This window comes from Amia ocellicauda, chromosome 17 (assembly GCF_036373705.1).
Source record: "Amia ocellicauda isolate fAmiCal2 chromosome 17, fAmiCal2.hap1, whole genome shotgun sequence".
Classification (NCBI taxonomy): Eukaryota; Metazoa; Chordata; class Actinopteri; order Amiiformes; family Amiidae; genus Amia; species Amia ocellicauda.
In genome coordinates this window covers 10,563,024-10,578,351 of record NC_089866.1, presented here as the reverse complement: position 1 = coordinate 10,578,351, position 15,328 = coordinate 10,563,024, and positions in this window count along the sequence as shown.

Here is a 15,328-nt window from a genome sequence, read left to right as displayed (position 1 = left end):
ACCGGCCCAGCCTGGGACACAACCACTATTTAGGTTTTGTTTGTTTGTTTGTGTTTTTTTTTTTTCTTTAAAATCTTTTTTTGGAGCTGCAATTCAGTTTTGCATCCCTAAACAGAACAGCAAGCGCAAAAAGTGATGCAGAATTAGAAACATTTACCCACATTTTCTGGTTTAACGTTTGCTGTAATGGTTTTAACTTGGTTGAGATGCAGTCCGGCTGCTTTGATTATCTTGCTTTTCTTGCTGTTCTGTGGTGTGGGTTTGGGAGTGAGGGTGATGATTATACTCTAAGATGTTATATATTTCTTACTATACACAACTACACCTCACACCCTACCCTCATATTTGATGTATTTATCCTTTCTTGCCACCATTTATAAGTAACCGTGTGATAAAACTGTATGTGGCTTTTCATGTTTTTCAGAAACCTGTTTAAAATGAGAATATATATTTTTGTATTCTCTCAGGTTTGTGTGTGGAGGCCAACAGGGCAAATTCAAAGTATTTTCCTTCAGTTCAAACTCTCATCCAGTTTCTCTATCTCCACATGAATGTCAGCTAATATATCCAGCTGTCTTGTATGTGTCATCTGAACAAAACCAAACTAAATAAATGAATTGCATTTCCATGGTTGTGACATCTTAACCCAAGAGAAACGTATAAATTATAAATGTGAGTCAGCCAACTAAAGAACTCTCATGGGCCGGGAAATACATTTAGGTGGGAGAATATAACAAGTCCATTACAAACATTGTAAACATTAAACAATAAATTACAGAAACATGTATTCTGATAAAACCATATATAACATAAAACAAAAAGACAAAAACAGGATGGGCTTAAACCTTCACTTAAATTAAAAAAAGACATAAATAAAAATCACATTGATTTCAGTGTATGAGGAAAGGATTTAAAAAAATAACAAACAAAAAAACATCCCATAGTCTTACATGTTTGATTTAATCTAAATGGTGTGTTTATTTTTTTGTTTTAAGCATTTGGATTAGATTGTTGAGTTAACAATAGCAACCCAGTGATCAAGAGCATAATCCACATATTGTGATGCATCCTGTTGCTTTGCATTGTCATAATCATTGCAAGCACTTGCCAGGACATCTGCACACACAGCGCTCCCACCCGTGATTAATTAGGAATTCATAAACGTCACCAGTCTCTGATGTCACTGTGCCCTTTAAAGGAAATGTATGGCAAAGACAGATTTTTAACAACTATAATTATTTGAATAAGTGTAAGTAGTATTATGAGGAGACCACGTTTATGCACATGCATTCCATGGACTTTCCTACTCTGGAGTGCAAATTTGGGTCAGGTCTTCTTTTACTTTGCAGTAAATAATAAATCCTTAGTTGGTGCTATTGAACTGATTGCTTGCGTAACAGGGCGCATTTTTAACATTAGACATTTACAGTGAAGTTGCATGCCTAGACCCCTAAACAAACACCCACAAACAAACAAGAAAATGACAATGTCATAAAATGTTGTACCGGATTGATGCAAAGGTAATCATATATTATGTTGTATTGCCTCCAACAGTATATCTTATGCAGTATGTTGCAAAGACATGAAAACAAACTGAAATCAAGTCTTTGCCAGTCCAAAGTAACTTTGCTATTCATCTACCGTGCTGTTTTCTACAGTTTGCCCCACACACACTATGTCAGTGATGAGTACATGACAGTGAGGTATCTAGTGAGAAGGCTTGCTGTTGACTCCTTCCAAATTGCAGGCTGCATTGAGAAACTTTGCTTCAGGCACAGGTCTCATTCTCTGTTTGGTACATATTGTTTTGGCTTGTAGGGATTGCAGAAAACAAGACTGCAGATTAATTGCAACCACGCTCCATACTTTATGAAACAGCTTTGTAGTGATTTAATTTGTGTGTTCTTATTTTCCCTTTGTTTCGTGTGTGTACACAGTGTGTCCCTTCCAGGCATTGTTCACTGAGACTTACAAACCGTAGCCAATTATCGTGGAAAAGCCTCTCAAAGAATTTTGAATCCCTGCAGAAATAGGTGGGAAAAAGCTTTTATTATTATTATTATTATTATTATTATTATTATTATTATTATTATTATTATTATGATTATTATAAAAATAACACTAAGAGCAGCAGTCATACTGATGAAATAAACTCCTACGACTCAAGCTAGAACTAGAAGTAAATCATAAAGGAAGCTGAATGTGTTAATACTCTCAAATAATAAGTCCTTTTCCCCTTTTAGAAGTCCTTATAATACATCAAAATAAAGAGAGAAATGCACAAATACAGCCGAGAAGCAGCAGTGTCAGGAATGTCACCAGAGACCTGCAGAGTTCCCGCCATGCTGTCTGAAGCTCAGCTCTCACCTGTCTTGGAGAATTCAAAATTAGTTTTCTCTAAAGTCCTCTGTCTCATGCAAACTCCGATGCAAACTCCGGCTCAGTTTAATCACTTGTTTCAAAGAAGAAAAAGAAAAAAACTTACCAAAACTATCAAGGGATTTTCCCTTCATGATAACTTATTTTTTTCACTTCCACAAGTTTTTTTCTCAACGGTTTAGTCACCACCACAAATACGTTTGTCTGCTGGCAGTAAAAAAAAAACATTGATGCCAGCATTCAAGAATGATCCCAGACAGTCCTAGCAAAGGGAAAGAGTTTTCTCATCTCTCTCTCTCTCTTGTGGATCCTCTAGGAGGGCTCCTGAATGATTCAGGAGAGTGGTCACTGACAGATAGGAAAGAGCAAATATGCTTGGTAATTAAGTTAAATGATCTTGAACCCTCTCACTAGTCTGTACACATGCCCGAAGAGCTTAGTAACTCTACTTAATGCTGTCTCTATAATTAAAAAGAAAAAACTTGTATGGATTATCAACACATTTAAACTTCCTAACCTCATTAAAATGTCTTTCCTCATGAACTGTCTAAAGTCTGCTGGATATTTACTTTCACAAAAGATCAAAAGATCTCTGCACATCCCAGTATGTTTGCATTTTGCAAACCCGAGACATAAGTTCAAATGCCCGCCCCACACACACACACACACACTATATTCTCTCTCATTATGTCAAAAACATTCGAGTAGCCTCATAAATACAAAATGATTGAGACAGTGGCACTGATTTGTATTTTTTCATTGAACTCTTTTTAAGATTGCTATTCATTGCTAGTACTGTGATGTGTTACTGTAGTATAGAAAAGTGTTATTGTATTATTTTATATTAAAGAATGCAAAAGTGGACAATTGCATTTTTAGCTATTTTTAATTATGATTATGTTAGGGAAGCAGTACTTATTATTTTTTATATCAATAATGAAGCTACTAGCAAACCTTACCAAACTGCTAATCTTGGTAGCAAGGGAATCTGCACCAGAAAATGAAAAGTTCGGCCCCAGTTTCTAAAAGCCAAACATTTCTGTTCAAGTATCTGAAACAACAGTTATAAAAATATATGGGAGGACATTTGGTCCCGTTATATTGCATTAATTTAAAACTTCCATCTTTCCATATATTCCAATGCTATGTGCTAAATTAAGTGGTTTAGCCGTTCATTTCTCCATGTGTCTCTCTAACTAGCTCACCTTCTGTACTGTATCAAATAAATAAGTAGTCTTCAAAGTATTTGAATTACATAGAAATATGATGCATGAGGGCACATGTGCTATTAATAAGTGGTTATCATTCCTTGCTATATAGATCTGTTCCCTGTCCGTAATTCTGGTCACTTTACTTTTAGATCCATGGTGGCACCCCAGCATGAGAACATGTGACATTAAAGACCATCTTAAGCCACAAACTCATTTCACATATGTAGTTTTTGCCTTGGAGACTAGCCAAGTGACATCATACTGTTGCTGATGAGTTTATGGTCCATACAACAAATGTCACGACCTTTTTGGCAGTTAGCAGATTATCGGAGAGGCATTATCCTGTCCCAGACATACTGTACTGTTGTATATGTAGATTGTACTCCTGCTCATAGTCTGTGTCAAATAATCAGCTGTTAAGCCCACACTTCTCTCCGACACAATTGTCAGAGACTAGGAGGTTGGTGTACAGTTGGCAACAAGAACTGCTGCTGCAGGGTTCTTTACAATAGGTCACTAGCTTTAGGTCTTTTATAATGGACTAAGTGGGAGGTTTAGGGTTTTAATATGGGTGTCACACTCAGAGCAATTCAGTGGCATAGCCAGGGCTTGACCCAGCAACCTCCACCCCTGAGCAACCTCGCCTCCTGGGATCAGACACTTTCTGATGAGTTTGTTTACAGATAAATATCATTAGTCCACAAAATCAGGGCAAATAATTACCTGTATAACATCGCGACTTGTGAGGGTCTGTAAATGCAGGGCTTTTACATAGTTCCAGTTTTTTGACAATATGACGTCAAAGCTGTACTGATCAAAACATCAGACAACCATGCCCGAGCTCATGCTGCTTGGGCAAATTACTGTTTTTCTCTGTTTTGTGTGCTGCCTCCCTGTGTGTTTTGTAGAGCAGTTGGCAGAGATGAAAACCCCCCATGATTCATTAATTGTGTCGAATGGAGCTCTCTCCAGGACTGTGCAGTGTATGTCTAGTTCCAGTTATCTTCATTGATTCTGATCGGTAATTGAATTCAAGTTGGTTTCTCTATAGTTTTGATAAATATAGAAATCCCATTGAGAATTTCTGGGCAGTTCGTGTGTTCTTTCAAATACCCCTTGTCAACCCCCCCCACCCCCCAAACTGAAGTTAACGCGTTTCTCTTCACTGTAATAATTTTTATTTTTTATATTTGCTGTTTATCGTTTCCGTCCTTCCCTGCTCAACCAAATCGTAGTGTGCGTGTCAAATGAGGTCGCCTGTTTTTAGGCGTGCAGAATAAAGTTAGATTACACCATGATGGTCCTCAAAAGTGACGCAAATCTAAAGTTTATCTGATGAAATCTCGTTTGCATTTCTAGCAACCTGCGGCTCATTTCCAGCTGTCATCACAGGGAAAGCAGGGGGATGAGAGCCACTTTGATGGTGCAGTAGACGCGGCTGACTGATTGGACGTGGCCCAGTTCTCTGGCGCTAGGTTCAAGGGCGGCCTGCGTTGTGCCCCCCGCATACTTTTGTTTAATTTATAAGTATTGAAGTATGGATCAGCTCTTATTATGTCAAAGCAGGGGGCCTATGTACAGTGCCTCTCCTTCTGAAAGTCGTGGTGGTGGTACGTGGGGTTGAGGAAACCCAAAGTGACAGCTTCTGCCCCCTCTCTCCCATTGAGAGACCAGAAGGGGGGGGCGCAAGCTGCATTATTAAAGGTGTTCCTCCACTAAGCAATCTCCGCTCCACTGTTAGTCCCATTCTGAACATTCTCTCTCCTCTTGGTCACAATACTGACAAAATACAGTAATCTTTCTGGACAGCTGTGAGCTTGAAAGAAACACAGACACTTGCTGCTCATTTCTGTGTTAATAATTAAAAAATAAAAATAATAAAACAGGTGAGAATTAACATAAGCCTCTCTCGGATAAATTAAATGTATTATCCCCTCCTGATATTTCAGCACCATGTGGGGTGGCATTTTAATTAGTCTCTCAAAGCTACCTCAAGGTTGTTATTCACTATATTACCTGACTACTAACTCCCCTTGTCACCCCCCCCTCCACTTCACTTCCTCCCCAGCAGCCTCCCCCCTCCACCCCTTTTCTAATCCATCTGTCTACATGCAACAAATAATCTGACAGATGTCTCGCAAATGTATTAGTTAATGTACTGTGCTTTAATATACCCAGCTCTTTCTGATAGGCCATTGCTGATTTGCTTGCAGTGATCAGGGATCGGTGGGAAATGAGTCATGATTTGATTAAGGACAATAGTAAAACAATAACATGTTGAGAAATTTCCCTGCACTGACCTGTAACTCCCAACGTTTACAGAATACATTCTGGACTGCTCATCTGAAGAACACCTAACCATTCAGATCATGACAAACTTTGAATCATGATAAAAGTTTTTATTTGAAAGCAGTTCATGGGAATTTGTTTAAAAGAAGTGACATACCCACCAGTTTTTTTCAAAGTAAATATATTCAAGGGCAACCGAAATCAGAGACTGTTCTAGCGAGTGCCATTGTTAGGATATTGTTCTGCGATGGACTGCCGATCCATCCACAGTGTACCATGTATTCATGTGAATTTTAATCTGTTCATTTAAACTGCCACTGATTCTAATCCCTAAACACTTAAACATTTAAAACAATGTAATAATTTATAATATAATAATAATTTTAATATTTTGTCTGGTTTTGTTTTGGGGTTATGCTTTTTTCAGGAATGATTCTTTGCACTAGACAATGTATGCTTTAATAAGCAATTACAAGAAAATGAGCACAGTAAACACTTCACAAAACGTGGTAAAGCATAATGTTGTGTTTGTGATTTGCCTCTAAGGGTTCACGCTCTGGGGCAGGTGTTTTAGGGCAGTCAACGTGGGAAGATAACACATGGACAAATAAAAGGTCTGATGGGGACACTGCAAAAACAAGAGCAGAGAAATTTGCAAAAAGCTGTTTCAGTATGAGAATGGATTAAAGATTGTGTTTGCAAATTGCTTACAGTTTGATTTTTCTGTAGTGAGAAGTGAGTGTATAAACTGCTAAAAATCAACAACAGATACGTTTCCAACTGGAAATCAAATCATCTTAGAGTATCGTGACCCTGGCTGGGTGTAATCTCTTTAGGACTTTGTGTTACAGGAGCAGAGCAAATGGGAGCTTGAGAACACTTCCATGTAGCACGCACAACACTGCATCAAAAAGAGAGCTGACATGAAATAATACTCTTCCCAGTGGGAGGGATAATGGGAGCTTCTTCGTATATATTTGAAAAAATAATAACGTGAGAAAACGAAGCTGTGAAACATGCTCTTTGGCAGTGAATGAGGGCTCCATGCCCCCTCATCACGCACACATATATTAAAATAAATAATGTGCGGTAACCCAGACTGGTAAATAATGCTGCAGATCTTGGGGAAATAAGTCCAAATTAAAGAGAAGAGGGTTCATTCTGGGAAACAGTAGCTCACAGCTCAGCAGGATGTAGTTTAATTACAGATGGGGGATCTGCTTTTGAACGTGGCGCTTTGAAAGTTTTGAAATCAGGGTCAGCATGCTGCCGCACTGAAACCTCCGACTGTGCCATCAATAGCAGTGTGACTGCAGTTGGTTATATTGGCATGGCTAAGTACACGTTTGTTTTTGATTTGGTTTTGGTGGATTTCCACCCATCTGGATATTGGAGATGTTTTGGACATTCAAGGAGAATAGTACTGAGAAGACCTAAACTCAAACCCATAGAACATGCCTGGGATCAACTGAAATGACAGATCAGGATGCGTGTGCACCTTCTCTTGTTTGCACTAGGCCACTTTGCAGCAGGGAAGGAATGGCACAATTCCCCACTGGCTCTCTGTCAAAACAATTGTAGTGTCTGTTAAGACTACGCCGTATGAAAACATTGCCATCTGCTGCATTTCTACTGCTGTCCTAGTACTTAAATAAAGTAATAGTAATAAAGCGTAAATCACAATATCGCCCAACAAGGATGAGATTCATCATCATTCCGAAAGGGAGGAACACAATGGTGAAAAGGCTTTATAACTGAATGGCCCATTTACAGATCTTTGAGAGGATGTAACATTTGCAATGACCTTTAACCTCACAAGCCCACAAGGCAGAAAATCTTTTCGAATTCCATTAGAAGACCTATAAAAGCTATAGAAGTGTGTAAACCCCGGATAAGCGATAAGTGTTTCGGATCCTTTTGGCTCGCAGTCCTGGCTGGTTAGATCTGATGTGAAGAGGCTGGTTCACTTACAGAATGCGGCCTTTTAAGGGATAGATAAATAAATCTTGCCCTGACTTTTGCTCTGTGCCGAGCCTTGCTTGCATGTCAAGGAAGACTGAAGCTCTCTATCAGCCTGTCAATCAGAGATGCATAGAGAGGCATCCAGGGCACAGACACTTGGGGGGATTGGAAAGAACTTTTTAAAATGGCACAATGGCCTGCTTTCATGATGAGGTGCTTCGGTATTGATCTCTCTATTCCCAGGACAGCCAGGACTACATCTGGAAAAATTGAATACAGTACCAGCAAATGTGAAATGATCTCCAGACAGGAACTTGGGTCGGAATCAATTCTATTTTTAAGACTCTGATGTTCAACTAAATTATTCCTTTATACCAAATGGAACTAATTCTCACTCTTAATGTCTCTCTGGGCAATTTGTCTGTTACAGTAAGGATGGTCCGAGGGGGGATGTTCTGGGAATATTATTTGTCAAAGTGACCTTGTTAAATCAGATCTCAGTGCAAATGTAGTTAAAGACATTATAATAGCTTGGCATAATGACATTATGTGTACTATTAACAGAAGTATCAGCATTACAGACTTAATAAAAAGGTAAGTTCACAATGTAGACAATGTAGAAAGCTAGTCTTTCTGTGTTCTCTTCCTTATTCAACAATCTATTGTATATACAGTACTGTGCAAAAGTTTTAGGCAGGTGTGAAAAAATGCTGTAAAGTAAGAATGCTTTCAAAAATAGACATGTTAATAGATTATATTTATCAATTAACTAAATGCAAAGAGACTGAACAGAACAAAAATCTACATCAAATCCAGTTTTTGAAGGAACTCACCAGGTAGGTTGACACAGTTCTTCTGTGGATTTAGGCAGCCTCAGTTGCTTCTCTCTCTTCATGTAATCCCAGACAGACTCGATGATGTTGAGATCAGGGCTCTGTGGGGGCCATACCATCACTTCCAGGACTCCTTGTTCTTCTTTACGCTGAAGATAGTTCTTAATGATTTTCGCTGTATGTTTGGGGTCGTTGTCATGCTGCAGAATAAATTTGGGGCCAATCAGATGCCTCCCTGATGGTACTGCATGATGGATAAGTATCTGCCTGTAATTCTCAGCACTGAGGAGACCATTCATTCTGACCAAATCCCAAACTCCATTTGCAGAAATGCAGCCCCAAACTTGCAAGGAACCTCCACCATGCTTCACTGTTGCCTGTAGACACTCATTCATGTACCACTCTCCAGCCCTTCGGCGAACAAACTGCCTTCTGCTACAGCCAAATATTTCAAATTTTGACTCATCAGTCCAGAGTGCCTGCTGCCATTTTTCTGCACCCCAGTTCCTGTGTTTTCATTCATAGTTGAGTCGCTTGGCCTTATTGCCACGTCGGAGGAATGGCTTTTTGGCCGCAAGTCTTCAATGAAGGCCACTTCTGACCAGACTTCTCCTGACAGTAGATGGGTGTACCAGGGTCCCACTGTTTTCTGCCAATTCTGAGCTGATGGCACTGCTGGACATCTCCCGATTGTGAAGGGAAGTAATCATGATGTGTCTTTCATCTGCTGCAGTAAGTTTCCTTGGCCGACCACTGCGTCTACGGTCCTCAACATTGCCCGTTTCTTTGTGCTTCTTCAAAAGAGCTTGGACAGCACGTCTGGAAACCCCTGTCTGCCTGGGAGAGACCAGTTTTATTCCTCCTACACAACTGTTTCTGTTTCAGTTAATGATTGTGTTTCAACCTACATATTGAATTGATGATCATTAGCACCTGTTTGGTATAATTGTTTAATCAGACACCTGACTATATGCCTACAAAATCCCTGTGTACCTTAATTAATGCTGTTTTGAAGGCAAAGGGTGGTCACACCAAATATGGATTTGATGTAGATTTTTGTTCTGTTCACTCACTTTGCATTTAGTTAATTGATAAATATAATCTATTAAAATGTCTATTTTTGAAAGCATTCTTACTTTATAGCATTTTTTCACACCTGTCTAAAACTTGTGCACAGTACTGTATATATATATATATATATATACAATGTGTGTGTTCCTGACATTCCTGGCATTTACTACAGAGGAGAGTGGAAGGCTGAATATCTCAGTCTAAGCTTGTCAAATGGTTTTCATTTGTCTGTACAGACTTTATTCCTTCCCCTAAAGGTAGCTTCTCCCCATTAGAGAGCAATGAGGGGAGAGGGCTTTATTGGCCCATCAATCCAGCTGTAATTATCTAACTGATGCACCACAGAGACAGCGAATGTCAGGTAGTTACAAAAGACTGCAATAAGGACTGAACTGGTCATTAGCAAAAGAAGGAGCGCTGAGACTGCAGGGTCAAAAGCGAGGTTCCTTGAAAGTTGACTTGATGAAAGGCAGCAGATGCTGTTTATGGTATCTGACTCCTTTGTTTTGGACCTTTGCTATTTGGTAAAGGAAAAAAGTTCCAAGAACAATGCAATCTTAAATAACGTGAGGGTAAACACTGTGTCACGGCACTGGAAATCTTAATCCAAATTCTTCAATGGGCATAAACATTGGATATCTTAATCCAAAATTCTCAATGCACAAAAACAATGGATACAAAACAAGAATAAAGCCCAGAGGAGATCTGTCCTAAACAAGCTTTTATTATCAGGTTTGAAATGAAAAGAGAACACAACACAACACAAGACCCTATTGTTGTGCCCGTGGAAAGGTTATTTTTTGGAGAATGGCATCATGGGTAATGGAGTAGTGAATCAATATAAGGCAAAATTAAAAAATCTTCAATAGCAACAAGATGAAAATTCATTTCAGGAATCACCTGAGCTCAATTGCCTTGGGTCCTTACAAACCATGTGTATTAATGTGATCTGTCTTTCTCCTAATGGCAGTCTCTGTGGGCATAAGCAGGGGAAATTACAGAAAGCAAACCCAGCCCAGTCAATAACGGTAATGGATCTGAGAAGGATGCTCTGATACGCATAGCCTCCCTCTGTCACATCCTGTAAATGCGCAACAGTGATTCATTGCATTTAATTTTCATGATACGACTGCTTATTTACTGTGTCTACTGGATATAGATCTATGCAACATGTACACAATAATTACTATTTTAAAATATTTCTACTTTGCACAAACCCTAATATAAATGTTGCAGTACATCCCCCCACCCACCTCCCCAGTGATCTGTCCCTTCTTTCTTCCTTCTCTCTCTCCCTTATCTCTCTTGCCCAGTTTCCACCTTATTTAGAATCACAGATAAGCATTCACACCCTATTTAAATTTGCTCATATCTCCTTTCTTCCTCACCCGTAAATCCTCCTAAACTTTGCCTGGCCTTCTCCTGCTCCCCTTTTATGTTGTTCTGGACAAACTGCCAAACAGGGCTCATCCCGGGATTTGTGTAAGTGCTGCAGGGATTCTGTACTACCGCTAACTGGGGTCAAAGCCTTGATGGTTGCTGACAGCATATCTAATTTCTCTCAGACACACAAACAGAAACACTGTCACATTCAGCTGCGGTGTGCAGGGCTGTTGTATCTAGCATGCAGAGGCGATTCTAGGGTGGGGGCCCCAGGCAAAATAATTCCTGATGGGGATGGGGGGTGCGGCGGAGTTTTCTTCCCTGAAAGCCGGGGGAGGGGCGTCGACCCGAGGGGGGGGTTTCCCATTTGGGGGCCCCCCCTCAGCCCGGGGCCCCAGGCAATTGCCTAGGATGCCTACCCCTTTGCGACGTCCCTGCTAGCTTGGAAATGATACTCAGTAGTGGTTTAGCACAAGCTGTTCCCTATAGACACTGCATTGACCCCTGCTCTACTGCTGCGAGCGCCACGTGCCTAAAAAGAGAATTAGACACGACTCTGAGGTGTCCGCAGGAGTAGGGAGGGGGTTAAAAATGGCCTCTGAGCCACAGAAAATATAATGTACAAACATGTGACCTGGGGCATGACAGGAAAGAACGAAAGAAGTGTAAGCTGAGGCTTATACTGTCCATACCATGAAATCCGTGCCTAGGCCAACGACGGTGTGGTGTCTGGGTGTCGACACAAAGTGCATTCAAATCAATCTGACAGCTGTATCCTTGTCTTCAATTCTTGGCGCACGCTGGCAGATTGCCTTCTATTTAGAGTTCTGATATACACAAATACATGTCTATAGCATTATAGTTCTAGTGCTACAGCTGTTTAAGTTACAGACCTCTCATTTCTATTGAGAAATATGTAGCATACAATTGTTGTGGTCTATCTCATTTTTTGAAGGTATATGGTGTATTTCTGGTGTCCCTTTTGACAATTCAGTCCTCATCCTTAAGGTATCATACATAATTCCTGCTGTTGTACCATTGTGGGGATGGGAGCAATACAAATATACCACAGCATTTTTTTCCCCCTTCCTGAGGGGATCAAAGTGGAAATCAGAAATGCAACCCACAGCTGCCCACATGGTCTGAAGATCTTCAGTGTGAGAAAAAGTCTGGTATTATGGTTATTTCTTTTAAGCACCTGGTTAAAATGTCTTTCACGTTTGTATTTCTCTGAAGGCAGTTGGATTTGTTTCAATCACAGGCAATCTTGGTTTGAAACCAAAACAGCAGCATTATATAACATTTAAAGAGAGATTGGAGAAAATGCAACAAGTGGGGGGGAGGAGGGATAAGGGCAGGGAGAAAGATCTGTATATAGAAACACGTGAGAAACAGAGACCTAGATAGAGAAAGCAGTAGAAGATTTTGCAGGTTGTGTCACAACAATGTCATCGAAGCACACTTTGACTAAAGGGGAAGTGTGTAGATAATTAGACCACAGGTCCTAGACTTCTCATTTGTAAGACATCATACATACTTATTAAAATAAAAACAATGCTTCCCACGACCTCTGAGAGATTATACACATGCAAGACCACCCTTTCAAAAGTTAATTACAGACACTAAGCATCCTTGTACGACGCACTTTTAGAGCAAAACTGGAGCTGGTCACGATGCTCTTTGTTCGGTGAGAGTGCACCCTTCAACATACACGGTTAGTCTGTGGCACCGGCGCTCACAATGGCACTTTAATTGGCACTCTGAAACAAATAACACAGCCTGGAAAATTTCCCCTCAGGAGTGAAGGTCAGGATTGCTGAAATGAGTGCAGCTAAAAATATATTTAAAAATGGTAATATCAATGATGCCGTTTCCTGGCGAATTCAGAAACACACACACACACACACAACACACACAAAAGCATTCAGAGGACAATTATGCTAGAGCAAAGACGTCTCCGAAGCTTCCCGACAAAGCAGAAATGCTCTTGCATGGTGAAGAGCCCTACAAAAGAAATCGGCCAATATTATCCTTATGTCAAGGGAAGCTAATGACATACGGTTAATATGTAATACAATTATGCTAGAGAAAAAGACATCTCCGAAACTTGCAATTGGAAGCAGAGATGCTCCTGCATGGCAAAGAGCATTACAAAAGAAATTGGCCAATATTATCCTCATGTCAAGGGAGGCTAATGACATACAGTACAGTTAATATGTAATAATTATCCTGCTGTTAACTATGCCATTTAAGTGCAGATTGCTACAAGACCATCAATAACGTATGGGGTGGTTAAATTTACATAAATTCCAAAAGTATTTTATTAATGAAATCCGTCTTTCACTGGTTTGTCCTTGGCTGTCGAAAGCATCTGTCGTGCTCATGGGTTTATAATGAAAAATATCTGGGTAAGACCTGTCACAGAGGGCTTGTCTCTTCCATCTCTTTCCATATTTCCTTTTGGTTCTTTTTTATTTTATTTTTTAATGTAATTATATTTGATTTCTTTTTTTGCTGTGTGCATTTTTGGGGGGATGGTGTATGCTATCAAACACTAGCTGAAACACTGTAAACACACTGAGTGCTGGCACAAGCAATCCAATTCCAAGGTCTTGTGTGCACTTTGGGCAGCATTTTTCATTCTTTCTGTCTCTGGGCCGCAGGCACTAAATCTGAATGCCAGCCAGCCAGATATTTGTTTTTGGACTGATGCAAGCAGTACCTTCACAAAATTAATACTGTAATAATAAAATACATACTTTTTTCCTCCTTAGTATAGTTGAACAGCTATTCAACTTATTTTTTTAAGCATGATAGAATATTTTAATCTGTCATAAGTGTGTAAAATACAGGAGAAAATGACAAGTAAGGGATTTAAACATGTTTAGCTATGGGTCAGGATGTAGCGAATAATGCTAAAACAAAGGTACAAACTAGGAAAAGTGATAGTGTTTTCATATTGGGCCTGTTTGGAGCAGTTTTGTCTTTCCCCAGTAAGTCTGCAGAAAGCAAAGGAAGTCACTCACAGCTGACTGTGGCTCCCCAGGCAGGTGCAGAATTCTCCATCTGCTTCAGACTTTTATAATTCCACAGCTTGTCTCTCAAAGTCCCCTGGAGACGTGAGCAGCAGGCTCACCAAGATGGTGGAGTTGGTGGCGTCGAGTACAAACAGAGCAGGAGCGCACATTCCTGTAGTAAGTGCTAAAACAGTGAGAATTTGCCTTAAATCACTGCGGTGAGACCAGGCACATGTATGTCATTTGGTAGTTGCACAGTGACCCTCTCTGTGAAATGCCGTCAGTGTCTGCAGCGCACTGTCCTCCAGCATTTCACAGTATATGCCAGTGATCAGGGTGTCCATCACAAGACCAAGTCTCTGTAGAGTGCATCACCTAGTGCATTAACAGTGATGGGAGCCTAGTCCTGGTACTTTTCTACACATAGTTTATACAAATAATACTGAAGAGGAGAGACAGAGAAGGAAGAAAAGATTGAAAGCAAGAGAGAGAGAAATAAACATGCATGAGATTCAATAGGAAGTCATTCTACATGGCCTACATTTTTTGTTGTTATTAATAATCCCCAGCAGTAGATATTTCATTTCCGTTCAGAAGAGGGGCCAGGAAGCGATTGGCTGGCATTAAGCTTTTGCCCCAGATTAAAAGGGGAAAAAAACAAAAAGAAAAGAACAGCCTCTCATCTCCTTTAAGCAGCCAGATACAGCATGCTGCCTGTCCTGCACTGCCTCAGTTACCCAGATTAGCCCAGGTGTATGGACATGGGCTAGCCAGCACTGCAGTCGCAATGCAAATAGTAGGTGTCAAAAATCAGACTTTCTACATCTTAGTGTGGAATCAAGGATATTATTAATATTATTAATTGATTGTTGCATTGATCACACTAATAGAATAACAGAATTAACACATGAGCACCATTGATGATGAATGTAATATGAAAGCAATAGTGCATATTAGCATATTCATTTCAATAGCATGTGAACAGTTTTGATGTTTTTTACATTTTATATACAAAGCACAAAAGAGGTCAGTATTACATTCATTTTTATGCACCCAAGGTAAAATTTTAGTTTTTTTTTTTAACACAAACAAAATCAAACGTGGGTTTTTATATACGTATATATGTTTGTGTTTGTATGTATGTTTAACTCTCTTTGATCAGATATCTGTGTTGTCTGTTCCT